The 26,874-nt window shown below is 49.0% G+C and overlaps 1 long non-coding RNA gene and 1 pseudogene across 1 annotated transcript; both read right to left on the bottom strand.

The window, feature by feature from the left end:
• Positions 1-3,121: 3,121 nt before the first annotated feature.
• On the bottom strand, positions 3,122-7,932 carry LOC121844707. Its single transcript, XR_006082123.1, has 4 exons — positions 7,915-7,932; positions 7,601-7,738; positions 4,340-4,390; positions 3,122-3,150 (listed from the first exon to the last, which is right to left on the bottom strand). It is a non-coding gene; the product is annotated as an uncharacterized LOC121844707 (long non-coding RNA).
• A 2-nt stretch (positions 7,933-7,934) lies between these two features.
• The window catches only part of LOC112242522, a 60,593-nt pseudogene continuing 41,653 nt past the window's right edge, over positions 7,935-26,874 (bottom strand).

The following is a 26,874-nucleotide window of genomic DNA, read 5'->3' as shown; positions in this document are numbered from 1 at the left end:
GAGAGAGAGAGAGAGAGAGAGAGAGAGAGAGAGAGAGGGAGAGAGAGAGAGAGAGAGAGAGAGAGAGAGAGAGAGAGAGAGAGAGAGAGAGAGAGAGAGAGAGAGAGAGAGAGAGAGAGAGAGAGAGAGAGAGAGAGAGAGAGAGAGAGAGAGAGAGAGAGAGAGAGAGAGAGAGAGAGAGAGAGAGAGAGAGAGAGAGAGAGAGAGAGAGAGAGAGAGAGAGAGAGAGAGAGAGAGAGAGAGAGAGAGAGAGAGGGGTTACAGCAGGTTTTTGAGTTTGTTCACCTGTTATTTTGTTGTCATTTCCCCTAGATTTTGCTCACCTGAAGTAGACTATATTGTGATAAATTGCAGGCCACACTACTTGCCTAGAGAGTTTTCAGCTATACTGTTTGTGGATGTCTATTTACCACAACAGACAGATGCTGGCACTAAGACCACACTCAGTCAGCTGTATAAGGAAATAAGCAAACAGGAAACCACTCACCCAGAGGCGGCGCTCCTAGTGGCCGGAGACTTTAATGCAGAGAAACTGAAATCACTTCTACCAAATTTCCATCAACATGTTAAATGTGCAACCAGAGGAAAACAATTCCAGATCACCTGTACTCCACACACAGAGACACGTACAAAGCTCTCCTGCCTCCATTTAGTAAATCCGACCACAACTCTATCCCCCCTGATTCCTGCTTACAAGCAAAAATTAAAGCAGGAAGCACCAGTGACTTCAGTCTATAAAAAAGTGGTCAGATGAAGCAGATGCTAAACTACACGACTGTTTTGCTATCACAGACTGGAGTATGTTCGGGATTCTTCGATGGCATTGAGGAGTGCTCCACATCCAGTCACTGGCTTTATCAATAAGTGCATCGAGGATGTCGTCCCCAGTGACTGTACGTACATACCCCAACCAGAAGCCATGGATTACAGGCAGCCTTCGCTCTACCCTTTCGCACTAAGCTAAAGGGTAGAGCTACCGCTACAAGGTCTTGGGACTCTAACCCGGAAGCTTACAAGAAATGCCCTGCGACGAACCATCAAATAGGCAAAGCGTCAATACAGGGCTAAGATTTAATCATACTACACCGGCTCCGACGCTCGTCTTATGTGGCAGGGCTTGCAAACTACTACAGACTACAAAGGAAGCACAGCCGCGGCTGCCCAGTGACACGAACCTACCAGGCCAGCTAAATCACGTCTATGCTCGCTTGAGGCAAGCAACACTGAGGCATGCATGAGGCATCAGCTGTTCAGCGACTGTGTGATCACGCTCTATCAAGCCAGATGGATTACCAGGGACGTGTGCTCTGGGCATGTGCTGACCAACTGGCAGGTGTCTTCACTGACATTTTCAACATGTCCCTGACTGAGTCTGTAATACCAACATGTTCAAGCAGACCACCATAGTCCCTGTGCCGAAGAACACAAAGGCAACATGCCTAAATGACTACAGACCCGTAGCACTCACGTCCGTAGCCAAGTGCTTTGAAAGACTGGTAATGGCTCACATCAACACCATTATCCCAGAAACCCTAGACCCACTCCAATTTGCATACCGCCCAAACAGATCCACAGATGATGCAATCTCTATTGCACTCCACACTGCCCTTTCCCACCTGGACAAAGGAACACCTATGTGAGAATGCTATTCATTGACTACAGCTCAGTGTTCAACACTAAAGTACCCTCAAAGCTCATCACTAAGCTAAGAGTCCTGGGACTAAACACCTCCCTCTGCAACTGGATCCCTGGACTTCCTGACAGGCCCCAGGTGGTGAGGGGAAGGTAGCAACACATCTGCCACACTGATCCTCAACACTGGAGCTCTCAGGGTGCGTGCTCAGTCCCCTCCTGTACTCCTGTTCACCCACGACTGTATGGCAGGCACGACTCCAACACCATCATTAAGTTTGCAGATGACACAACAGTGGTGGGCCTGATCACCAACAACGGCGAGACAGCCTATAGGGAGGTCAGAGAACTGGCCGGGTGGTGCCAGAATAACAACCTATCCCTCAACGTAACCAAGACTAAGGAGATGATTGTGGACTACAGGAAAAGGAGGACCGAGCACGCCCCGTTCTCATCAACGAGACTCTAGTGGAGCAGGTTGAGAGCTTCAAGTTCCTTGGTGTCCACATCAACAACAAACTAACATGGTCCAAATACACCAAGACAGTCGTGAAGAGGGCATAACAAAGCCTATTCCCTCTCAGGAAACTAAAAGATTTGGCATGGGTCCTGAGATCCTCAAAGGTTCTACAGCTGCAACTGGTTGCATCACTGCCTGGTACGGCAATGCTCGGCCTCTGACCGCAAGGCACTACAGAGGATAGTGCGTACGGCCCAGTACATCACTGGTGCTAAACTGCCTGCCATCAGGACCTCTACACCAGGTGGTGTCAGAGGAAGGCCTAGAAATAGTCAAAGACCCCATCTACCCCAGTCATAGACTGTTCTGTCTACTCAACAGTTTATACCCCAAGCCATAAGACTCCTGAACAGGTAATCAAAATGGCTACCTGTACTATGTGCATTGTATGCCCCTTGAGGAGGACCTGAAGGAATATAGAAGGTAGGGGGAAGGGACTAGGTTTGAAATGGAACGTATCCGGCCAACCTTTGAGGAAGGGCCGTCCATTAATGAAGTCTCCTCTGTTTGCGAAGCCGGGTCCCCTGGGACAGAGCTGGCTGTACTCCTGAGAGCCTTTCTCCGGACACTCGTCACATTCCGGGCCCAGGCCACACCCACCCCGAGCAGCAGCACGTCACACGGTGACGACCCTGGATAGGGCTCCACAACGCTCATCCTCGTGGCTCAGATAACACTGCTCTGTACGCAGGTCTGGAGGGAAACATACGATAACAAAACACCATAACGCAAAATCAGTTTTAAAAAAATGTAGTACATCCGGAAATGAAAGGCAATGACCCCATTTTGAATCTTATAATTCTTGTAGGTACACAACAGTGTAATGGACTACAGTACCCATTAGTGTAGTGCTTGTGGACTACAGTACCCACCTATACATGTTCGTCCGGTGGGCGTCGACGGTCATCCCAGAGGACACTGGCAGATGAAGGAACCCACCGGTGTTCACACACTTCCCATTGATACACACCCCGGAAACACCTCACACTCATTAACATCTACAGATGGAGAGAGAACACACAACCTAGACTCCATTAACAACAACACAACACTAGAAACACAACAGACACACATACTGAGCCTGTTATCAACAACAGAATAATACAACGTTAAGTCAACTAACAGAACTATTTATTGTCCATGAGAACTATGATAAAATCATTGCGTTGGGTGACTTTAATATTCATGTTGACAAAGAGACTGACTCCAAGGCCATTGCATTTATGAATGTTTTGAGCTCTATATACTTTATCCAACAAGGCAATTAGAAACACCAGGTAAAAAATCTAGGGGTTATTTTAGATTCTGAACTCAATTTCGAATCACACACTGGGAAAGGTGACAAAATAGCTTTATACCACCTGAGGAACATTGACAAGATGCCGTCGTTTCTCTCTCAGGCTGATACAGAGACTCATCCATGCTTTTATTACAAGCAGGCTTGACTACTGTAATGCTCTCCTTTCTGGTCTACCCAAGAAAGCCATTGGTCAACTGCAAAACATACAGAATGCTGCAGCACGGCTACTGACCAAGACCAGACGGAGAACACACATTACACCGGTTTTAAGGTCTCTGCACTGGCTGCCTGTGAGTAATATAATTAATTTTTAAGATTCTTCTATTGGTTTATAAATCAATCCACGATTGTACACCCCAATACATGTCAGACATGCTTTTAAGTTATGTACCCAGTAGGTCCCTCAGGTTCTTTGGCAGAGGCCTTTTAACTATCCCAAAGCCTAGGACCAAGAGGCACGGAGAGGCAGCATTTAGTTATTATCCCCCAGCCTCTGGATTAGCCTGCCAGAGAACCTGAGGAGAGCCGAACCTGTAGACATCCTTTTTTAAAACACACGTTTTTAGCTTTGCTATTCCTTAGGGTGCTTTTTTAGTTTCTATTGTTCTTCTTTAGTTGTTTATCCTCTTAGGTTTGCTGTGTGGGAAATATTTCTGTTTTTATTTTCATAGTTTGTTATTTGTTTTGTCTTGTGAAGAACAGTGTTCCATTCCATGTCTGAAATGTGCTGTGTAAATAAAGTGTCATTTGATACATGCCAACGCAAACAATCAATGCAAAAAACTGCATTATAACCCGTTTTTTGAAATCAACACTGGATTTGAGGAATATGTGTATTTGCTAAGTGAAAGATGAGTCTTGTCGGGTCCTTCTCCAGGTGTCATTACCTTCACAAATGGTCCCTCTGACTCTAGCATAACCCTTAGTGCAGAAATGATCTGAAAGAGAAGGAGGAAGAGAGAACAAGCCATATTAAAAAATACCTCCACATTCTGTGAGACCCTGACCTAAAGGCTTTCATGTGTAATAGATCTGGTCATGACCTGACCGGGAAAAACTCCTGGACCCAGTTATAGGATCATTCACACTTGGTACAGAGGCCTAGCTACAGTACAGGTTGTAATTCTACCTAGCTACAGTACAGGTTGTAATTCTACCTAGCTACAGTACAGGTTGTAATTCTACAAGCTACAGTACAGGTTCTAATTCTCACCTAGCTACAGTACAGGTTCTAATTCTCACCTAGTTACAGTACAGGTTCTAATTCTCACCTAGTTACAGTACAGGTTCTAATTCTCACCTAGCTACAGTACAGGTTCTAATTCTCACCTAGCTTCTACCCTCACCTAGCTAGTACAGGTTCTAATTCTCACCTAGCTACAGTACAGGTTCTAATTCTCACCTAGCTACAGTACAGTACAGGTTCTAATTCTCACCTAGCTACAGTACAGGTTCTAATTCTCACCTAGTTACAGTACAGGTTCTAACCCTCACCTAGCTACAGTACAGGTTCTAATTCTCACCTAGCTACAATACAGGTTCTAATTCTCACCTAGCTACAGTACAGGTTCTAATTCTCACCTAGCTACAGTACAGGTTCTAATTCTCACCTAGCTACAGTACAGGCTTCTAACCCTCACCTAGCTCCAGTACAGGTTATAATTCTCAGTACAGGGTTCTAATTCTCACCTAGTTACAGTACAGGTTCTAACCCTCACCTAGCTACAGTACAGGTTCTAATTCTCACCCTAGCCAGTACAGGTTCCTAGTTACAGTACAGGTTCTAATTCTCACCTAGCTACAGTACAGGTTCTAACCCTCACCTAATTACAGTACAGGTTCTAATTCTCACCTAGTTACAGTACAGGTTCTCTCAAGCTACAGTTTCTCACCTAGTTACAGTACAGGTTCTAACCCTCACCTAGCTACAGTACAGGTTCTAATTCTCACCTAGCTACAGGGTTCTAACCCTCACCTAGCTACAGTACAGGTTCTAATTCTCACCCCTAGTTACAGTACAGGCTCTAATTCTCACCTAGCTACAGTACAGGTTCTAATTCTCACCTAGCTACAGTACAGGTTCTAACCCTCACCTAGCTACAGTACAGGTTCTAATTATCACCTAGCTACAGTACAGGTTCTAATTCTCACCTAGCTACAGTACAGGTTCTAATTCTCACCTAGTTACAGTACAGGCTCTAATTCTCACCTAGTTACAGTACAGGTTCTAACCCTCACCTAGCTACAGTACAGGTTCTAATTCTCACCTAGTTACAGTACAGGCTCTAATTCTCACCTAGCTACAGTACAGGTTCTAATTCTCACCTAGCTACAGTACAGGTTCTAACCCTCACCTAGCTACAGTACAGGTTCTAATTCTCACCTAGCTACAGTACAGGTTCTAACCCTCACCTAGTTACAGTACTGGTTTTAACCCTCACCTAGCTACAGTACAGGTTCTAATTCTCACCTAGCTACAGTACAGGTTCTAACCCTCACCTAGCTACAGTACAGGTTCTAATTCTCACCTAGCTACAATACAGGTTCTAACCCTCACCTAGCTACAGTACAGGTTCTAATTCTCACCTAGCTACAGTACAGGTTCTAATTATCACCTAGCTACAGTACAGCTTCTAACCCTCACCTAGCTCCAGTACAGGTTATAATTCTCACCTAGCTACAGTACAGGTTCTAATTCTCACCTAGTTACAGTACAGGCTCTAATTCTCACCTAGCTACAGTACAGGTTCTAATTCTCACCTAGCTACAGTACAGGTTCTAATTCTCACCTAGCTACAGTACAGGTTCTAATTCTCACCTAGTTACAGTACAGGTTCTAATTCTCACCTAGCTACAGTACAGGTTCTAATTCTCACCTAGCTACAGTACAGGTTCTAACCCTCACCTAATTACAGTACAGGTTCTAACCCTCATCTAGTTACAGTACAGGTTCTAATTCTCACCTAGCTACAGTACAGGTTCTAATTTTCACCTAGCTACAGTACAGGTTCTAACCCTCACCTAGCTACAGTACAGGTTCTAATTCTCACCTAGCTACAGTACAGGTTCTAACCCTCACCTAGTTACAGTACAGGTTCTAATTCTCACCTAGCTACAGTACAGCTTCTAACCCTCACCTAGCTACAGTACAGGTTCTAATTCTCACCTAGCTACAGTACAGCTTCTAACCGTCACCTAGTTACAGAACAGGTTCTAACCCTCACCTAGCTACAGTACATGTTCTAATTCTCACCTAGTTACAGTATAGGTTCTAATTCTCACCTAGCTACAGATGAGGTTGTAATTCTACCTAGCGACAGTACAGGTTGTAATTCTCACCTAGTTACAGTACAGGTTCTAACCCTCACCTAGCTACAGTACAGTTTGTAATTCTACCTAGCTACAGTACAGGTTGTAATTCTACCTAGCTACAATACAGGTTCTAATTCTCTCCTAGCTACAGTACAGGTTCTAATTCTCACCTAGCTACAGTACAGGTTCTAATTCTCACCTAGCTTCAGTACAGGTTCTAATTCTAGCTACACCTCTCCTAGCTACAGTACAGGTTCTAATTCTCACCTAGCTACAGTACAGGTTGTAATTCTCACCTAGCTACAGTACAGGTTGTAATTCTCACCTAGCTACAGTACAGGTTCTAATTCTCACCTAGCTTCAGTACAGGTTCTAATTCTCACCTAGCTATAGTACAGGTTCTAATTCTCACCTAGCTACAGTACAGGTTCTAATTCTCACCTAGCTACAGTACAGGTTCTAATTCTCACCTAGCTACAGTACAGGTTCTAATTCTCAACTAGTTACAGTACAGGTTCTAATTCTCACCTAGCTACAGTACAGGTTCTAATTCTCACTTAGCTACAGTACAGGTTCTAATTCTCACCTAGCTACAGTACAGGTTCTAATTCTCACTTAGCTACAGTACAGGTTCTAATTCTCACCTAGCTTCAGTACAGGTTCTAATTCTCACCTAGCTATAGTACAGGTTGTAATTCTCACCTGGTTCACACTAGGCACAGGTTCTTCCCCAGGCCTCTCCCCAGAGAAGGGCTACAGGTTAAATAGGTTCTATAAGTTCTAGAGATTCTAGATGTTCCATATGGTTCTATATGGTTCTGTAGGTTCCCACTAACCTGGTTCACACTTGGCACAGGGACTTCCCCAGGCCTCTCCCAGTGTGGAGCAGCAGTGGGATTTCAGAGTGGCTCCGTTGATGTTGATCTCACAGCGTCCATTAATCACCTTCAGCCAACATGTGCCTTTACTGGTCTCTACAGGGACAGGGAGAGGGAGGGCAGAGGACTGTACTAATACACATCATAACATTTCATAGCTGCCATTTTAGCCCCTCAGATAGTAGTCCCCTAATCCTCTGGTCAAAAGTAACATCCTCTCACAAACACACACACACACACACACAAACAGCAGGGTTGTTATACTAACGTACCTATACACTGTGTTCCAGGCGTCCAGCGTGCTGCCTGCTGAGCAGAGACACACGTAGGACCCCGGGCTGTTCTTACAGTCCCCGTTCACACACGGCTTCGACTCACACTCATCAATGTCTGCAGGAGACAACACATATTCATCAATATCGACAAAAACACACACACATCTATATGAATTAGAGGAGAAAGTAATCCACAAATCAATATCTACAGGAAGATGTGTTACCACGTCTTTCTTTCTACTCCTGACAAGCTTCTAACACGTCTTCTGTGTGACAGACCGACAGCAGGGCTGGGGGTCAACTCCATTTCAATTCAGACAATTACGGAAGTACCTTGAAATTCCAATTCCAATTCTCTGAACTTTAAATGTGATTAAACCCAACCCTGACAGACAGACGGACAGACAGTAACTGGTCTGGGCCAGTGTATCTCACCTTCACAGACATCCGTCTCAGCGTGGAACAGGAAGCCGGTGGGACAGTGGCAGGTGAAACTACCTGGAGTGTTCCTGCACAGGCCGTTGTCACACAGTAACCTGTTCACTGCACACTCATCTATGTCTGAGAGGAGACAGATACACAGACGGAGGTAATACCACAGAATGATATCTTAGAACTCATTTAATACGATCTCTAGGGTTAATACATTAATCTACAGTATGTCTCAAGAGACACTCAGACAGACAGACAGACAGACAGACAGACAGACAGACAGACAGACAGACAGACAGACAGACAGACAGACAGACAGACAGACAGACAGACAGACAGACAGACAGACAGACAGACAGACAGACAGACAGACAGACAGACAGACAGACAGACAGACAGACAGACAGACAGACAGACAGACAGACAGACAGACAGACAGACAGACAGACAGACAGACAGACAGGGATAGCAACATTAGGATAACCCAGTCATTTTAAGGATACATCATGGGACTTACCAACACAGTGTTTTCCAGTGGTGTCCACCTCAAAGCCCATGTTACAGTTACACTTATAGGTCCTCAGCATGTTCTCACACACACCGTTCTGACAGATGTCTGGGTCCAGAGCACACTCATTGATATCTGGGAGAGATAAACACACAAACACACAGGCACACAAGGTTAATATCTGGGAGAGATATACACACAAACACACAGGCACACAAGGTTAATATCTGGGAGAGATATATACACAAACACACAGGCACACAAGGTTAATATCTGGGAGAGATATACACACAAACACACAGGCACACAAGGTTAATATCTGGGAGAGATATACACACAAACACACAGGCACACAAGGTTAATATCTGGGAGAGATATACACACAAACACACAGGCACACAAGGTTAATATCTGGGAGAGATATACACACAAACACACAGGCACACAAGGTTAATATCTGGGAGAGATATACACACAAACACACAGGCACACAAGGTTAATATCTGGGAGAGATACATACACAAACACACAGGCACACAAGGTTAATATCTGGGAGAGATATACACACAAACACACAGGCACACAAGGTTAATATCTGGGAGAGATATACACACAAACACACAGGCACACAAGGTTAATATCTGGGAGAGATACACACACAAACACACAGGCACACAAGGTTAATATCTGGGAGAGATATACACACAAACACACAGGCACACAAGGTTAATATCTGGGAGAGAGACATTTCATTGAGACACACCAGGTTCCTTCTGTTTTTGATCGTTACCTCTGCCATCGCTGGTGGTGCCGGGGCCGTTACTACACAGGGCCAGGAACTCAGCTGCAAAACCCACCCACACACACACACACACACCCACACCCACACCCACACCCACCCACCCACCCACCCACCCACCCACCCACACACACACACACACACACACACACACACACACACACACACACAGGGGTTAGTGAAACTACTAAACGAAATAACAGCGTTTTGTGAAAACATCCCATTTGCCAACATCCAGAGATCTCACAGCAAGTCATTTCATAGCATGTTATTATCCGTTTCCATGCTTTCTCATTTGGTCTGGATATATATGAAATGAACCCTTACTGTGGTGGAACTTTGGCGTCTTTTTGATACAGACTTTAACAGGAAGAGCTAATGAGAAATGACTGGTTGTAGTGTTATTATGTGTGGCGAGGTGGAGGAGTGGAGGGGTGGCAGTGTGGAGGAGTGGGGGTGGAGGGAGTGGAGGGTGGCAGTGTGGAGGAGTGGGGGTGGAGGAGTGGAGGGGTGGCAGGGTGGAGGAGTGGGGGTGGAGGAGTGGAGGGGGTGGCAGGGTGGAGGAGTGGGGGTGGAGGAGGGAGGGGGTGGCAGGGTGGAGGAGGGGGTGGAGGAGGGGGTGGCAGGGTGGAGGAGTGGGGGTGGAGGGAGGGGGTGGCAGGGTGGAGGAGTGGGGTGGGAGGAGGGAGGGGGGTGGGGGTGGAGGAGTGGAGGGGGTGGCAGGGTGGAGGAGTGGGGGTGGAGGAGTGGAGGGGGTGGCAGGGTGGAGGAGTGGGGGTGGAGGAGTGGAGGGGGTGGCAGGGTGGAGGAGTGGGGGGGGGAGGAGTGGAGGGGGGAGTGGCAGGGTGGAGGGCAGTGGGGGTGGAGGAGTGGAGGGTGGCAGGGTGGAGGAGTGGGGGTGGAGGGAGTGGAGGGGGTGGCAGGGTGGAGGAGTGGGGGTGGAGGAGTGGAGGGGGTGGCAGGGTGGAGGAGTGGGGGTGGAGGGAGTGGGGTGGAGGGTGGAGGAGGGGGGCAGTGTGGAGGAGTGGGGGTGGAGGGAGGGGGTGGCAGGGTGGAGGAGTGGGGGTGGTGGGGGTGGAGGGAGGGGGGTGGAAGGAGTGGGGGTGGAGGAGTGGAGGGGTGGCAGGGTGGAGGAGTGGGGGTGGAGGAGTGGAGGGGGGGCAGTGTGGAGGAGTGGGGGTGGAGGAGGGAGGGGGTGGCAGGGTGGAGGAGTGGGGGTGGAGGAGTGGAGGGGGTGGCAGGGTGGAGGAGTGGGGGTGGGGGGTGTGGAGGGGGGTGGCAGTATGGAGGAGTGGAGGGTGGCAGGGTGGAGGAGTGGGGGTGAGGTGTGGAGGGGGTGGCAGGGTGGAGGAGTGGGGGGGTGGAGGAGGAGGAGGGGGTGGCAGGGTGGAGGAGAGGGGGGTGGAGGGGTGGAGGGGGTGGCAGGGTGGAGGAGTGGGGGGTGAGGTGGAGGGGGGGGTGGAGGAGTGACAGGGTGGAGGGTGGAGGGGGGGTGGCAGTATGGAGGAGTGGGGGTGGAGGAGTGGAGGGGGTGGCAGGGGGGAGGCAGGGTGGAGGAGGTGGGGGGGGTGGCAGGGTGGAGGAGTGGGGTGGAGGAGTGGAGGGGTGGGGGTGGAGGAGTGGGGGGGTGGAGGGTGGAGGAGTGGGGGTGGAGGAGTGGAGGGGTGGCAGGGTGGAGGAGTGGGGGTGAGGTGTGGAGGGGGGTGGCAGGGTGGAGGAGTGGAGGGTGGCAGTGGAGGAGTGGGGGGCAGAATGGAGGAGTGGAGGGGGGTGGGGGTGGAGGAGTGGGGGTGGGAGTGGAGGTGGAGGGGGTGGAGGAGTGGGGGTGGAGGGGGGGGTGGAGGGGTGGCAGGTTAGGGGGGGGGGTGGAGGAGTGGGGGTGGAAGGGGGGGGTGGAGGAGTGGGGGGAGGAGTGGGGGGGGTGGCAGGGTGGAGGGAGTGGGGGTAGAGGGGTGGAGGGGGTTGCAGGTTAGAGGAGTGGGGGTGGAGGAGGGAGTGGGGGTGGCAGGGTGGGGGTGGAGGAATGGAGGTGGGAAGAGTGGGGGTGGAGGGAGTGCAGGTGGAGGAGGGGGGGGTGGAGGTGGAGGAGTGGAGGTGGAGGGGGTGGAGGAGGGAGGTGGAGGAGTGGGGGTGGAGGTGGAGGAGTAGAGGAGTGGTGTTGGAGTCAGACAGTCAGACAGTCAGACAGTCAGAGATTACAGGCCACAGCAGATGAAGACAACATCTCCTGTTTCTGTGTATTGAATCAGATTAAGAGTTGGACGGTTTATAGTCACCAACCATAGAACATCAGGGCATGGTAACACTGTTACTTTGTCATAGCCGGAACAGCCGTGAATATCAATCTCTGTAATCATGACTCAGACAGAGTGAATGTCAAACTGCAGACTCCATCTTGATGCCTCAAGAGTGTGTGTCCCTCATATCGCTCTGTCTGTTGGACATCAGCTGGTCTGCTGGTATTACTAACGTTAGCTGGGATGCCAAAACACATCATCCACTTCACTCAGGACAACAGCATAAGTGGTGGCTATGTAGACCCAGTTGTGTGTGTGTGCATGTGTATGTGTGTGTGTGTGTGTGTGTGTGTGTGTGTGTGTGTGTGTGTGTGTGTGTGTGTGTGTGTGTGTGTGTGTGTGTGTGTGTGTGCATGTGTATGTGTGTGTGTGTGTGCACCTGAGTTTTGGGGTGGGCATGGTTGGCAGGACTCTCCAAAGGCGTACTCCACACTGGCACAGCAGCATTCTGACTTGGTCACGGCTCCGAAGAATGGCTTCACACACTGTCCCCGCTTGTATCCTCCATAACAAGTGCTGCGCATATGTGTGTCTGGAATCAGGATACAGAGAAAACTATGAATCTATCTCTTCTTGTTTCTCTCCCTCCCTCCTCCCCTCCCTCCCTCCCTCCTCCCTCCCTCCCTCCCTCCCTCCCTCCCTCCCTCCCTCCCTCCTCCCCTCCCTCCCTCCCCCCTCGCTCCCTCCCCCCCTCCCCCACCTCCTCCCCCCCCTCGCTCCCTCCTCCCATCCCCCTCCCTCCCCCTCTCCTCTCCCCCCTCCCTCCCCCTCCCCCTCCCTCCCTCCCCCTCCCCCCTCCCTCCCCACCCCCCTCCCCCTCCCTCCCCCATAGAGAAAACCTCCCTCCCCCCTCCCTCCCTCCCTCCCTCCCCCCCCTCCCTCCTCCCATCCTCCCTCCCCCTCCCTCCCCCCTCCTCCCCATCCTCCCTCCCCCTCCCTCCCTCCTCCTCCTCCCTCCCTCCCTCCCCCTCCCTCCTCCCTCCCCCTCCCCCTCCCTCCCTCCCTCGTTCCCTCATTCAGACAAACAACAGTGAAACAAACAGGGTTGTGTATCGAAGGGATTGCAGTATTCCCCTGATCTGATATCATCCAGAACGAATGCAGTCGACCCAAACTGTACACTTCCTGCCTGCCCACTCACATTGTGAAACCAGGAATATGGTCCCAAACCAATACTATGACCACACACTCTTAGAAAAAAGGGTTCCAAAAGGGAATTTGTGATTGATTAAACAAAATCAATCAATCAATAATAGATTGATCATAGATCAGATTCTAGATTCTAGAGAGGAGACACTCACCGACACAGACGCGGCCATCCAGACCCACGGCCAGACCAGCCATACACTCACACCTGAAGGACCCCTCCGTATTCACACAGTGGCCGTTCATACAGATCCCTGGAGTCTCACACTCATCAATGTCTGGGAGAGAGACAGAGGAGACAGGAGGAGAACAGGGGAGACAGGAGGAGAACAGGGGAGACAGGAGGAGAACAGGGGAGACAGGAGGAGAACAGGGGAGACAGGAGGAGAACAGAGGAGACAGGAGGAGAACAGGGGAGACAGGAGGAGAACAGGGGAGACAGGAGGAGAACAGGGGAGACAGGAGGAGAACAGGGGAGACAGGAGGAGAACAGGGGAGACAGGAGGAGAACAGGGGGAGACAGGAGGAGAACAGAGGAGACAGGAGGGGAGAACAGGGGAGACAGGAGGAGAACAGGGGAGACAGGAGGAGAACAGGGGAGACAGGAGGAGAACAGGGGAGACAGGAGGAGAACAGAGGAGAGAGACAGAGGAGACAGGAGGAGAACAGGGGAGACAGGAGGGAGAACAGGGGAGACAGGAGGAGAACAGGGGAGACAGGAGCAGGGGAGACAGGAGGAGAACAGGGAGACAGGAGGAGAACAGGGAGACAGGAGGAGAACAGGGGAGACAGGAGGGGAGAGAACAGGGGAGACAGGGAGGGAGAACAGGGGAGACAGGAGGAGAACAGGGGAGACAGGAGGGGAGAACAGGGGAGACAGGAGGGGAGAACAGAGGGAGACAGGAGGGGAGAACAGGGAGACAGGAGGAGAACAGGGGAGACAGGAGGAGAACAGGGGAGACAGGAGGAGAACAGGGGAGACAGGAGAGAACAGGGAGACAGGAGGGGAGAACAGGGGAGACAGGAGGGAGAACAGGGGAGACAGGAGGAGAACAGGGGAGACAGGAGGAGAACAGGGGAGACAGGAGGAGAACAGGGAGACAGGAGGAGAACAGGGGAGACAGGAGGAGAACAGGGGAGACAGGAGGAGAACAGGGGAGACAGGAGGAGAACAGAGGAGACAGGGGAGAACAGGAGACAGGAGGGAGAACAGAGGAGAGACAGGAGGAGGAGAACAGAGGAGACAGGAGGAGAACAGGGGAGACAGGAGGGAGAACAGAGGAGACAGGAGGAGAACAGGGGAGACAGGAGGGGAGAACAGAGAGACAGGAGGGGAGAACAGGAGACAGGGAGAACAGGCAGGGAGACAGGAGGAGAACAGGGGAGACAGGAGGGAGAACAGGAGGAGGGGAGAACAGGGAGACAGGAGGAGAACAGGGGAGACAGGAGGGAGAACAGGGAGACAGGAGGGGAGAACAGAGGGAGACAGGAGGGGAGAACAGAGGAGACAGGAGGAGAACAGGAGACAGGAGGGGGAGAACGGAGGAGACAGGGGAGAACAGAGGAGACAGGAGGAGAACAGGGAGACAGGAGGGAACACTAGGAGACAGGAGGGGAGAACAGAGGAGACAGGAGGAGAACAGGGGAGACAGGAAGGGAGAACAGGGGAGACAGGAAGTACACAGGTGAAACATTAGGGGTAGCAGGGGAACAAAGGTTAATATTTAGGATACAATGGAACACTATGATACGGTTTAAGACCTACATTCCTAATACTGTTAGTTGTCAATGTACACTGAGTTTACTAACATTAAGAACACCTTCCTAATATTTAGTTGTCAATGTACACTGAGTTTACCAAACATTAAGAACACCTTCCTAATATTTAGTTGTCAATGTACACTGAGTTTACCAAACATTAAGAACACCTTCCTAATATTTAGTTGTCAATGTACACTGAGTTTACAAACATTAAGAACACCTTCCTAATATTTAGTTGTCAATGTACACTGAGTTTACCAAACATTAAGAACACCTTCATAATATTCAGTCCTAATACTCCCTTTTATCTACACTGATTGAAGTGGGTTTAACAGGTGACATCAATAAGGGATCATATCTTTCACCTGGATTCACCTGGTCAGTCTATGTCATGGAAAGAGCAGGTGTTCTTAATGTTTTGTAACACTCAGTGTATATTTTCTTTTGAGCATACTTATTCCAGAAGCAGGCCTAACAAAGGTCTGGGAAACCAGCTCAATATCAACTGTCAAGTTATACCCACAAAATATCCTTCTGAATGTCCATGTAACTTCTCTTCTCTAGACTCAATCTGGTCAAAGGAGTCAAGGTTGTTTATTTACTATAATTCTTTCACTTCAAACAACTTCAATTACCACAGATGAACTGGACTTGACATTATTGAACTGGACTTGACATTATTGAACTGGACTTGATTATTGAACTGGACTTGAACTGTACTTGACTTATTCGAACTGGACTTGACTATTGAACTGGACTTGACATTATTGAACTGTGACTTGACATTATTGAACTGGACTTGACATTATTGAACTGTGCTTGACATTATTGAACTGTGCTTGACATTATTGAACTGTACTTGACATTATTGAACTGGACTTGACATTATTGAACTGTGCTTGACATTATTGAACTGTACTTGACATTATTGAACTGTACTTGACATTATTGAACTGGACTTGACATTAATGAACTGGACTTGACATTAATGAACTGGACTTGACATTATTGAACTGGACTTGACATCATTGAACTGGACTTGACATTGTTGAACTGGACTTGACATTATTGAACTGGACTTGACATTATTGAACTGTACTTGACATTATTAGTGAAAATATTTGACTTGCAGTTTCCTAACCACTCTCTAAGGGCCACTTATTTCATGATTCAGCTATAATGGCTGTACAGTATAAATTCACTCTTTATCTTCCTGGAAGATCATATAACCCAACAGAAGAAAAGCTTTCTCCTGCTCCAGGCACATAGGCCCATAATGTAAACCACCGTGGTGTATTCTAACAACGACCCTAATGACGTGGAAACAGTGATGTGGCTGGTTGCTTTGTGTTATGTCTGGAGCCACTGGAGGACAGAAACATGGGTTGTGTCCCAAATAACACCCTGTATCCTAAATAGTACCCTATGTTTGGCCAGGGTACATACTGTAGATCTCTGGTTGAAGTAGTACAGTATATTGGAATTAGCATGCCATTTGGGAACCAACCTTGGTTTCCTCAGACGCAGAGAAAGAGCACAGAGGCCTCAACGGACTGTGTAGACTGTTAAACCTCTCTAGACTGCTAACCTCTCTAGACTGTGTAGACTGTTAAACCTCTCTAGACTGTTAAACCTCTCTAGACTGTTAAACCTCTCTAGACTGTGTAGACTGTTAACCTCTCCAGACTGTGTAGACTGTTAAACTCTCCAGACTGTGTAGACTGTTAACCTCTCTAGACTGTTAAACCTCTCTAGACTGTGTAGACTGTTAAAACCTCTAGACTGTTAAACCTCTCTAGACTGTGTAGACTGTTAAACCTCTCTAGACTGTTAGACTGTTAAACCTCTCTAGACTGTGTAGACTGTTAAACCTCTCTAGACTGTGTAGACTGTTAAACCTCTCTAGACTGTTAACCTCTCTAGACTGTGTAGACTGTTAAACCTCTCTTGACTGTAGACTGTTAACCTCTCTAGACTGTTAAACCTCTCTAGACTGTGTAGACTGTTAAACCTCTCTAGACTGTGTAGACTGTTAACCCTCTCTAGACTGTTAAACCTCTCTAGACTGTGTAGACTGTTAAACCTCTCTAGACTGTTAAAAACCTCTCTAGACTGTGTAGACTGTTAAACCTCTCTAGACTAGACTGTTAAACCTCTAGACTGTGTAGACTGTTAACCTCTCTAGACTGTTAAACCTCTCTAGACTGTGTAGACTGTTAAACCTCTCTAGACTGTGTAGACTGTTAACCTCTCTAGACTGTTAAACCTCTCTAGACTGTGTAGACTGTTAACCTCTCTAGACTGTGTAGACTGTTAACCTCTCCAGACTGTTAAACCTCTCTAGACTGTGTAGACTGTTAACCTCTCCAGACTGTTAAACTCTCTAGACTGTTAAACCTCTCTAGACTGTGTAGACTGTTAACCTCTCTAGACTGTGTAGACTGTTAACCTCTCTAGACTGTGTAGACTGTTAACCTCTCTAGACTGTTAAACCTCTCTAGACTGTGTAGACTGTTAAACCTCTCTAGACTGTGTAGACTGTTAACCTCTCTAGACTGTTAAACCTCTCTAGACTGTGTAGACTGTTAAACCTCTAGACTGTGTAGACTGTTAACCTCTCTAGACTGTGTAGACTGTTAACCTCTCCAGACTGTTAAACCTCTCTAGACTGTTAAACCTCTCTAGACTGTGTAGACTGTTAACCTCTCCAGACTAGACTGTGTAGACTGTTAACCACTCCAGACTGTTAAACCTCTCTAGACTGTGTAGACTGTTAACCTCTCCAGACTGTTAAACTCTCTAGACTGTTAAACCTCTCTAGACTGTGTAGACTGTTAAACCTCTCTAGACTGTTAAACCTCTCTAGACTGTGTAGACTGTTAACCTCTCCAGACTGTTAAACCTCTCTAGAATGTGTAGACTGTTAACCTCTCCAGACTGTTAAACCTCTCTAGACTGTGTAGACTGTTAACCTCTCTAGACTGTGTAGACTGTTAACCTCTCTAGACTGTGTAGACTGTTAACCTCTCTAGACTGTTAAACCTCTCTAGACTGTTAAACCTCTCTAGACTGTGTAGACTGTTAACCTCTCTAGACTGTGTAGACTGTTAACCTCTCTAGACTGTTAAACCTCTCTAGACTGTTAAACCTCTCTAGACTGTGTAGACTGTTAACCTCTCTAGACTGTGTAGACTGTTAACCTCTCTCGACCACACAATTCATTACTGAGGAAATACATCCCTCTCTGAAATGAGACTTGCTCTACACTATGTAGACTACTAGCAACATAACTCCCATCTAGCCTTTTTACATGAATTTTCCACCTTTTGGTACATTTTTGTGGCATTGACACTTTTCAGGACATTTCCTGACTTTTACACTTTCCGGGACATTGCATTTGACAGTTTTCATATACTTTTCTGATGCGGCAGACAGAGGGTTGTGATTGGACAGCAGACGTACCTACACAAAAGCGCCCGGTTGGGTCGAGCAGATAGCCATGTTTACAAATACATTTAAAGCTTCCCTCGTCGTTGATGCACATCCCATTCAAACACATGTTCCTGATCAGACACTCATCCATGTCTGGGGGAAAGAAACAAACCAACAAACAAACAAACACAAACACGCACGCACGCACGCGCACGCACGCACGCACGCACACACACACACACACACACACACACACACACACACACACACACACACACACACACACACACACACACACACACACACACACACACACACAACATATTAGGACAATATATACAGGTCATAGATAACAATAAGTCAAAATGAATCTAAAATATGTGGGAAAATACTATTAGAATATACAGAACGACTGCATGACTTCAAGTAGTGTAGAGGGTTCCAGATCTAAGATCGAGAATTAATCAAGATTGAGAGAAAGAAAGAATGACAGAAACTGAGAGACAGAGAGAGAGAGAGAGAGAGAGAGAGAGAGAGAGAGAGAGAGAGAAAGAGAGACAGAGACAAAGAGAAGAGAGAGAGAGAAACAGAGAGAGAGAGAAAGAGAGTGAGAGAGAAAGAGAGACAGAGAGAGAGAAACAGAGAGACAGAGAGAGAACAGAAAGACAGAGAGAGAAACAGAGAAAAAAGAGAGAGACAGAGAGAGAGAGAAACAGAGACAGAGAGAAAGAGAGAGAGAGAAACAGAGAGAGAGAGAAAGAGAGACAGAGAAAGAGAGACAGAGAGAGAGACAGAGAAAAAACAGAAAGACAGAGAGAGAAACAGAGAAAGAGAGAGACAGAGAGAGAAAGACAGAGAACGAAAGAGAGAGAGACAGAGAGAAACAGATAGAGACTGATGTATTTGACAGTATGTGTCAATAGGGCATGTTAATAAAGTTAATTAAAGTGAAAATTGTGAGATATAGAGGGAGGAAAAGAGATCAACAGAGAGAAACAATGAGAAACAGAGACCAATAGAGACAAACAGAGATCAACAGAGAGAGAGAGAGACAAACATAGATCAACATAGATCAACAGAGACAAACAGAGATCAACAGAGACCAACAGAGACCAACTGAGATCAACAGAGATCAACAGAGACCAACAGACACCAACAGAGTTGAACAGAGACCAACAGAGATGAACAGAGATCAACAGAGATCAACAGAGACCAACAGAGACCAACTGAGATCAACAGAGATCAACAGAGACCAACAGAGACCAACAGAGACCAACTGAGATCAACAGAGATCAACAGCGATCAACAGAGACCAACAGAGACCAACAGACACCAACAGAGATGAACAGAGACCAACAGAGATCCACAAAGACAAACAGAGATCAACAGAGACCAACAGAGATCAACAGAGACTCAACAGAGATCAACAGAGACAAACAGAGATCAACAGAGATCAACAAAGACCAACAGAGACAAACAGAGATCAACAGAGACAACAGAGACAACAGAGACCAACAGAGATCAACAGAGACCAACAGAGACCAACAGAGAAACAGAGACCAACAGAGACAACAGAGACCAACAGAGACCAACTGAGATCAACAGAGATCAACAGAGACCAACAGAGACCAACAGAGACCAACAGAGATCAACAGAGATCAACAGAGACCAACAGAGACCAACAGAGACCAACAGACACCAACAGAGATGAACAGAGACCAACAGAGATCAACAGAGACCAACAGAGACCAACAGAGACCAACAGAGACCAACAGAGATCAACAGAGACCAACAGAGACCAACAGAGATCAACAGAGACCAACAGAGATCAACAGAGACCAACAGAGACCAACAGAGACCAACAGAGATGAACAGAGACCAACAGAGATCAACAGAGATCAACAGAGACCAACAGAGACCAACAGAGACCAACAGAGATCAACAGAGATCAACAGAGACCAACAGACACCAACAGAGATGAACAGAGACCAACAGAGATGAACAGAGACCAACAGAGATCAACAGAGACAACAGAGATCAACAGAGACCAACAGAGCCCAACTGAGATCAACAGAGATCAACAGAGACCAACAGAGACCAACAGAGACCAACTGAGATCAACAGAGATCAACAGAGATCAACAGAGACCAACAGAGACCAACAGACACCAACAGAGATGAACAGAGACCAACAGAGACCAACAGAGATCCACAAAGACAAACAGAGATCAACAGAGACCAACAGAGATCAACAGAGACCAACAGAGACCAACAGAGACAACAGAGATCAACAAAGACCAACAGAGACAAACAGAGATCAACAGAGACCAACAGAGACAAACAGAGACCAACAGAGATCAACAGAGACCAACAGAGAACAACAGAGATCAACAGAGACCAACAGAGACCAACAGAGACCAACTGAGATCAACAGAGATCAACAGAGACCAACAGAGACCAACTGAGATCAACAGAGATCAACAGATCAACAGAGACCAACAGAGACCAACAGACACCACAGAGATGAACAGAGACCAACAGCGATCAACAGAGATCAACAGAGATCAACAGAGACCAACAGAGATCAACAGAGACCAACAGAGACAAACAGAGATCAACAGAGATCAAACAGAGACAAACAGAGACAAACAGAGACCAACAGAGACCAACAGAGACCAACAGAGACCAACAGAGACCAATAGAGACCAACAGAGACCAACAGAGACCAACTGAGATCAACAGAGATCAACAGAGATCAACAGCGATCAACAGAGACCAACAGAGACCAACAGACACCAGCAGAGATGAACAGAGACCAACAGAGATCAACAGAGATCAACAGAGACCAACAGAGACCAACAGAGACCAAATATAGATCAACAGAGACCAACAGAGACCAACAGACACCAACAGAGATCAACAGAGACAAACAGAGATCAACAGAGACCAACAGAGACCAGAGAGACCAGAGATCAACAGAGACCAACAGAGACCAACAGAGACCAACTGAACAGAGATCAACAGAGATCAACAGACCAACAGAGACCAACTGAGATCAACAGAGATCAACAGCGATCAACAGAGACCAACAGAGACCAACAGACACCAACAGAGATGAACAGAGACCAACAGAGACCAACAGAGATCCACAAAGACAAACAGAGATCAACAGAGACCAACAGAGATCAACAGAGACCAACAGAGATCAACAGAGACAAACAGAGATCAACAGAGATCAACAAAGACCAACAGAGACAAACAGAGATCAACAGAGACAAACAGAGACAAACAGAGACCAGAGAGATCAACAGAGACCAACAGAGACCAACAGAGATCAACAGAGACCAACAGAGACCAACAGAGACCAACAGAGACCAACTGAGATCAACAGAGATCAACAGAGACCAACAGAGACCAACCAACTGAGATCAACAGAGATCAACAGAGACTAACAGAGATCAACAGAGATCAACAGCAATCAGAGACCAACAGAGACCAACAGAGACCAACAGAGATCAACAGAGACAAACAGAGATCAACAGAGACCAACAGAGACCAACAGAGACCAACATAGATCAACAGAGAACAACAGAGACCAACAGACACCAACAGAGATGAACAGAGACCAACAGAGATCAACAGAGACCAACAGAGACCAACAGAGATCAACATAGATCAACAGAGATCAACAGAGATCAACAGAGACCAACAGAGACCAACAGACACCAACAGAGATGAACAGAGAGATCAACAGAGATCAACAGAGATCAGAGACCAACAGAGACCAACAGAGACCAACATAGATCAACAGAGACCAACAGAGACCAACAGACACCAACAGAGATGAACAGAGACCAACAGAGAACAGAGACAGAGAGACCAACAGAGACCAACAGAGACCAACAGAGATCAACAGAGACCAACAGAGACCAACAGACACCAACAGAGATGAACAGAGACCAACAGAGATGAACAGAGACCAACAGAGATGAACAGAGACCAACAGAGATCAACAGAGATCAACAGAGACCAACAGAGATCAACAGACCAACAGAGATCAACAGAGATCAACAAAGAGAGACCAACAGACACCAACAGAGATGAACAGAGACCAACAGAGATCAGAGACCAGAGACCAACAGAGACCAACAGAGATCAACAGAGACAACAGAGACCAACAGACACCAACAGAGATGAACAGAGACCAACAGAGATCAACAGAGATCAACAGAGACCAACAGAGACCAACAGAGATCAACAGAGAGAGACCAACAGAGACCAACAAGATCAACAGAGAGATGAACAGAGACCAACAGAGATCAACAGAGATCAACAGAGATCAACAGAGACCAACAGAGACCAACAGAGATCAACAGAGATCAACAGAGACCAACAGACACCAACAGAGATGAACAGAGACCAACAGAGATGAACAGAGACCAACAGAGATCAACAGAGATCAACAGAGATCAACAGAGACCAACAGAGCCCAACTGAGATCAACAGAGATCAGAGACCAACAGAGACCAACAGACACCAACAGAGATGAACAGAGACCAACAGAGATGAACAAGACAGAGAGATCAACAGAGACCAACAGAGACTAACAGAGATCAACAGAGACCAACAGAGATCAACAGAGACAACAGAGACAAACAGAGACCAACAGAGACCAACAGAGATCAACAGAGATCAACAGAGACCAACAGAGACAAACAGAGATCTACAGAGACAAACATAGATCAACAGAGACCAACAGAGACCAACTGAGATCAACAGAGATCAACAGAGACTACAGAGACCAACAGAGACCAAGAGAGACCAACTGAGATCAACAGAGATCAAGAGACAGAGACCAACAGAGACCAACAGAGATCCACAGAGATCAACAGAGACCAACAGAGACCAGAGATCAACAGAGATCAACACAAAGACAAACAGAGATCAACAGAGACCAACAGAGACCAACAGAGATCCACAAAGACAAACAGAGATCAACAGAGACCAACAGAGATCAACAGAGATCAACAGAGATCCACAAAGACAAACAGAGATCAACAGAGATCAACAGAGATCCACAAAGACAAACAGAGATCAACAGAGACCAACAGAGAGACCAACAGAGACCAACAGAGATCAACAGAGATCCACAAAGACAAACAGAGAGAGGTGTGTTTGAGACAGACCTTGACAGTTCTTCCCGTCAGTAGAGATCTCAAAGCCGGCGTTACAGACACAGTGGAAGCTCCCTCAGTGTTCACACACCTTCCGTTGTTACAGATACGACCGTTTGCCACACACTCATCCAGGTCTGAAACACACACAGGACATGATATTCACACCACTCTGTGTTTGTGTATGTGTGTGTGTGTACAGTTGTGTGTGTGTTACCTCTGCACTCGGTCCTGGTAGCAGTAGACTGGAAGCCAGCAGGACACTGGCAGAAGTAGGATCCAGCCGTGTTCACACACTCTCCGTTCACACATGGGTTCCGCGCACACTCATCATCATCTGGAGAGCAAGCACACTCGTAAGAACCAAACTCTGTCCATCTGTCCCTACCACCCTCCCTCCCACCCTTCCCCTCTCTCTCTCTCTCCCTCTCTCCCTCTCTCCCTCTCACCCTCCTCCCCTCACCCTCCCTCATTCCTCCATCCTCCATCCCTCTCTCCCTCCTCCCCTCACCCTCCTGCCCTTTCCCTCCCCATCCCTCTCTCCCTCTTCCCTCACCCTCCTGCCCTTTCCCTCCCCATCCCTCTCTCCCTCCTCCCCTCCCCTCACCCTCCCTCCCTTTCCCTCCCCATCCCTCTCTCCCTCCTCCCCTCACCCTCCTGCCCTTTCCCTCCCCATCCCTCCCTCCATCCTCCATCCCTCTCTCCCTCCTCCCCCCCCACCCTCCTGCCCTTTCCCTCCCCATCCCTCTCTCCCTCCTCCCCTCACCCTCCTGCCCTCTCCCTCCCCATCCCTCCCTCCATCCTCCATCCTCCATCCCTCTCTCCCTCCTCCCCTCACCCTCCTGCCCTTTCCCTCCCCATCCCTCTCTCCCTCCTCCCCTCACCCTCCTGCCCTTTCCCTCCCCATCCCTCCCTCCATCCTCCATCCCTCCTCCCTCCTCCCCTCACCCTCCTGCCCTTTCCCTCCCCATCCCTCTCTCCCTCCTCCCCTCACCCTCCTGCCCTTTCCCCCCCATCCCTCCCTCCATCCCTCCCTCTCCCCTCCCCCTCCCCTCCTGCCCTTTCCCTCCCCATCCCTCCCTCCATCCTCCATCCCTCTCTCCCTCCTCCCCTCATCCTGCTCTCCCATCCCTCTCCTCCCCCCTCACCCTCCTGCCCTTTCCCTCCCCATCCCTCCCTCCATCCTCCATCCCTCTCTCCCTCCTCCCCTCACCCTCCTGCCCTTTCCCTCCCCATCCCTCTCCATCCCCATCCTCCCCCTCCTCCCCTCCTGCCCTTTCCCTCCCCATCCCTCCCTCCATCCTCCATCCCTCTCTCCTCCTACCCTCACCCCCCTGCCCTTTCCCTCCCCATCCCTCCTCCCTCCTCCCCTCACCCTCCTGCCCTTTCCCTCCCCATCCCTCCCTCCATCCTCCATCCCTCTCCTCCTCCCCTCACCCTCCTTCCTTTCCTCCCCATCCCTCCCTCCATCCTCCATCCCTCTCTCCTCCTCCCCTTCCCCTCCTGCCTTCTCCCTCCCTCATTCCTCCATCCTCCATCCCTCTCTCCCTCCTCCCCTCACCCTCCTGCCCTCTCCCTCCCCATCCCTCTCTCCCTCCTCCATCGATCCATCCCTCACCGATACACTCTCCTCGTGAGTCTAGTCTGAAGCCCATGTTACAGTCACAGCGGTAGCTTCCAGGGGAGGGGACACAGCGGCCGTTCAGACACAGGTTCCTGTATACCGCACACATGTTAGTAATGCTGGTACTGATGTTCTGGGTCTGGATGACTGGAGGGGGAGATGTAGTGGAGAGAGGAGTAAAGGAGAGAGAGGGAGAGGATGAGGGAGAGGGATGTAGAGGGGAGAGGGGAAGGAGAGAGAAGGAGAGAGAGGGAGAGGGATATAGTGGGGAGAGGGGGAAAGGAGAGAGAGGGAGAGGATGAGGGAGGGATGTAAGGAGAGAGAGGGAGAGGGATATAGTGGGGAGAGGGAGAGAGGGGAGAGAGAGGGAGAGGGATATAGTGGGGAGAGGGGGAGAAGAGGGAAAGAGGGAGTGGAGAGAGGGAGAAAGGATGAGGGACAGGGATGTAGAGGGGAGAGGGGAAAGGAGAGAGAAGGAGAGAGAGGGAGAGGGATATAGTGGGGAGAGGGGGGAAAGGAGAGAGAGGGAGAGGATGAGGGACAGGGATGTAGAGGGGAGAGGGAAAGGAGAGAGAAGGAGAGAGAGGGAGAGGGATATAGTGGGGAGAGGGGGAAAGGAGAGAGAGGGAGAGGATGAGGGAGAGGGATGGAGAGGGGAAAGGAGAGAGAAGGAGAGAGAGGGAGAGGGATATAGTGGGGAGAGGGGGAAAGGAGAGAGGGGAGAGGATGAGGGAGAGGGATGTAGAGGGGAGAGGGGAAAGGAGAGAGGGAGAGAGAGGGAGAGGGATATAGTGGGAAGAGGGGAAAGGAGAGAGAGGGAGAGGATGAGGGAGAGGGATGTAGAGGGGAGAGGGGAAAGGAGAGAAGGAGAGAGAGGGGAGGGATATAGTGGGGAGAGGGGGAAAGGAGAGAGAGGGAGAGGATGAGGAGAGGGATGTAGAGGGGAGAGGGGGAAGGAGAGAGAAGGAGAGAGGGGAGAGGGATATAGTGGGGAGAGGGGGAAAAGAGAGAGGGGAGAGGGATGTAGAGGGGAGAGGGGAAAAGGAGAGAGAGGGAGAGGGATATAGTGGGGAGAGGGGGGAAAGGAGAGGAGGGAGAGGATGAGGGAGAGGGATGTAGAGGGGAGAGGGGAAGGAGAGAGAAGGAGAGAGAGGGAGAGGGATATAGTGGGGAGAGGGGGAAAGGAGAGAGAGGAGAGGATGAGGGAGAGGGATGTAGAGGGAGAGGGGAAAGGAGAGAGAAGGAGAGAGGGAGAGGGATATAGTGGGGAGAGGGGGAAAGGAGAGAGAGGGAGAGGATGAGGGAGAGGGATGTAGAGGGGAGAGGAAAGGAGAGAGAAGGAGAGAGAGGGAGAGGGATATAGTGGGGAGAGGGGGAAAGGAGAGAGAGGGAGAGGGATGAGGGAGAGGGAAAGGAGAGGGGGAAAGGGATGAGAGGGGAGAGGGGGAGGAGAGGGAGAGGGATATAGGGGAGAGGGGGAAAGGAGAGGGAGGGAGAGGATGAGGGAGAGGGATGTAGAGCGGAGAGGGGAAAGGAGAGAGAAGGAGAGAGAGGGAGAGGGATATAGTGGGGGAGAGGGGGAAAGGAGAGAGAGGGAGAGGATGAGGGAGAGGGATGTAGAGGGGAGAGGGGAAAGGAGAGAGAAGGAGAGAGAGGGAGAGGGATATAGTGGGGAGAGGGGAAAGGAGAGAGAGGGAGAGGGATGTAGAGGGGAGAGGGGGAAAGGAGAGGAGGGAGAGGGATGTAGAGGGGAGAGGGAAAGTAGAGGGAGGGAGAGGGATGTAT

Source organism: Oncorhynchus tshawytscha, unplaced genomic scaffold (genome assembly GCF_018296145.1).
Source record: "Oncorhynchus tshawytscha isolate Ot180627B unplaced genomic scaffold, Otsh_v2.0 Un_contig_5571_pilon_pilon, whole genome shotgun sequence".
In the NCBI taxonomy this organism is placed as follows: domain Eukaryota; kingdom Metazoa; phylum Chordata; class Actinopteri; order Salmoniformes; family Salmonidae; genus Oncorhynchus; species Oncorhynchus tshawytscha.
This window is presented reverse-complemented; position numbering and strand designations above follow the sequence as displayed.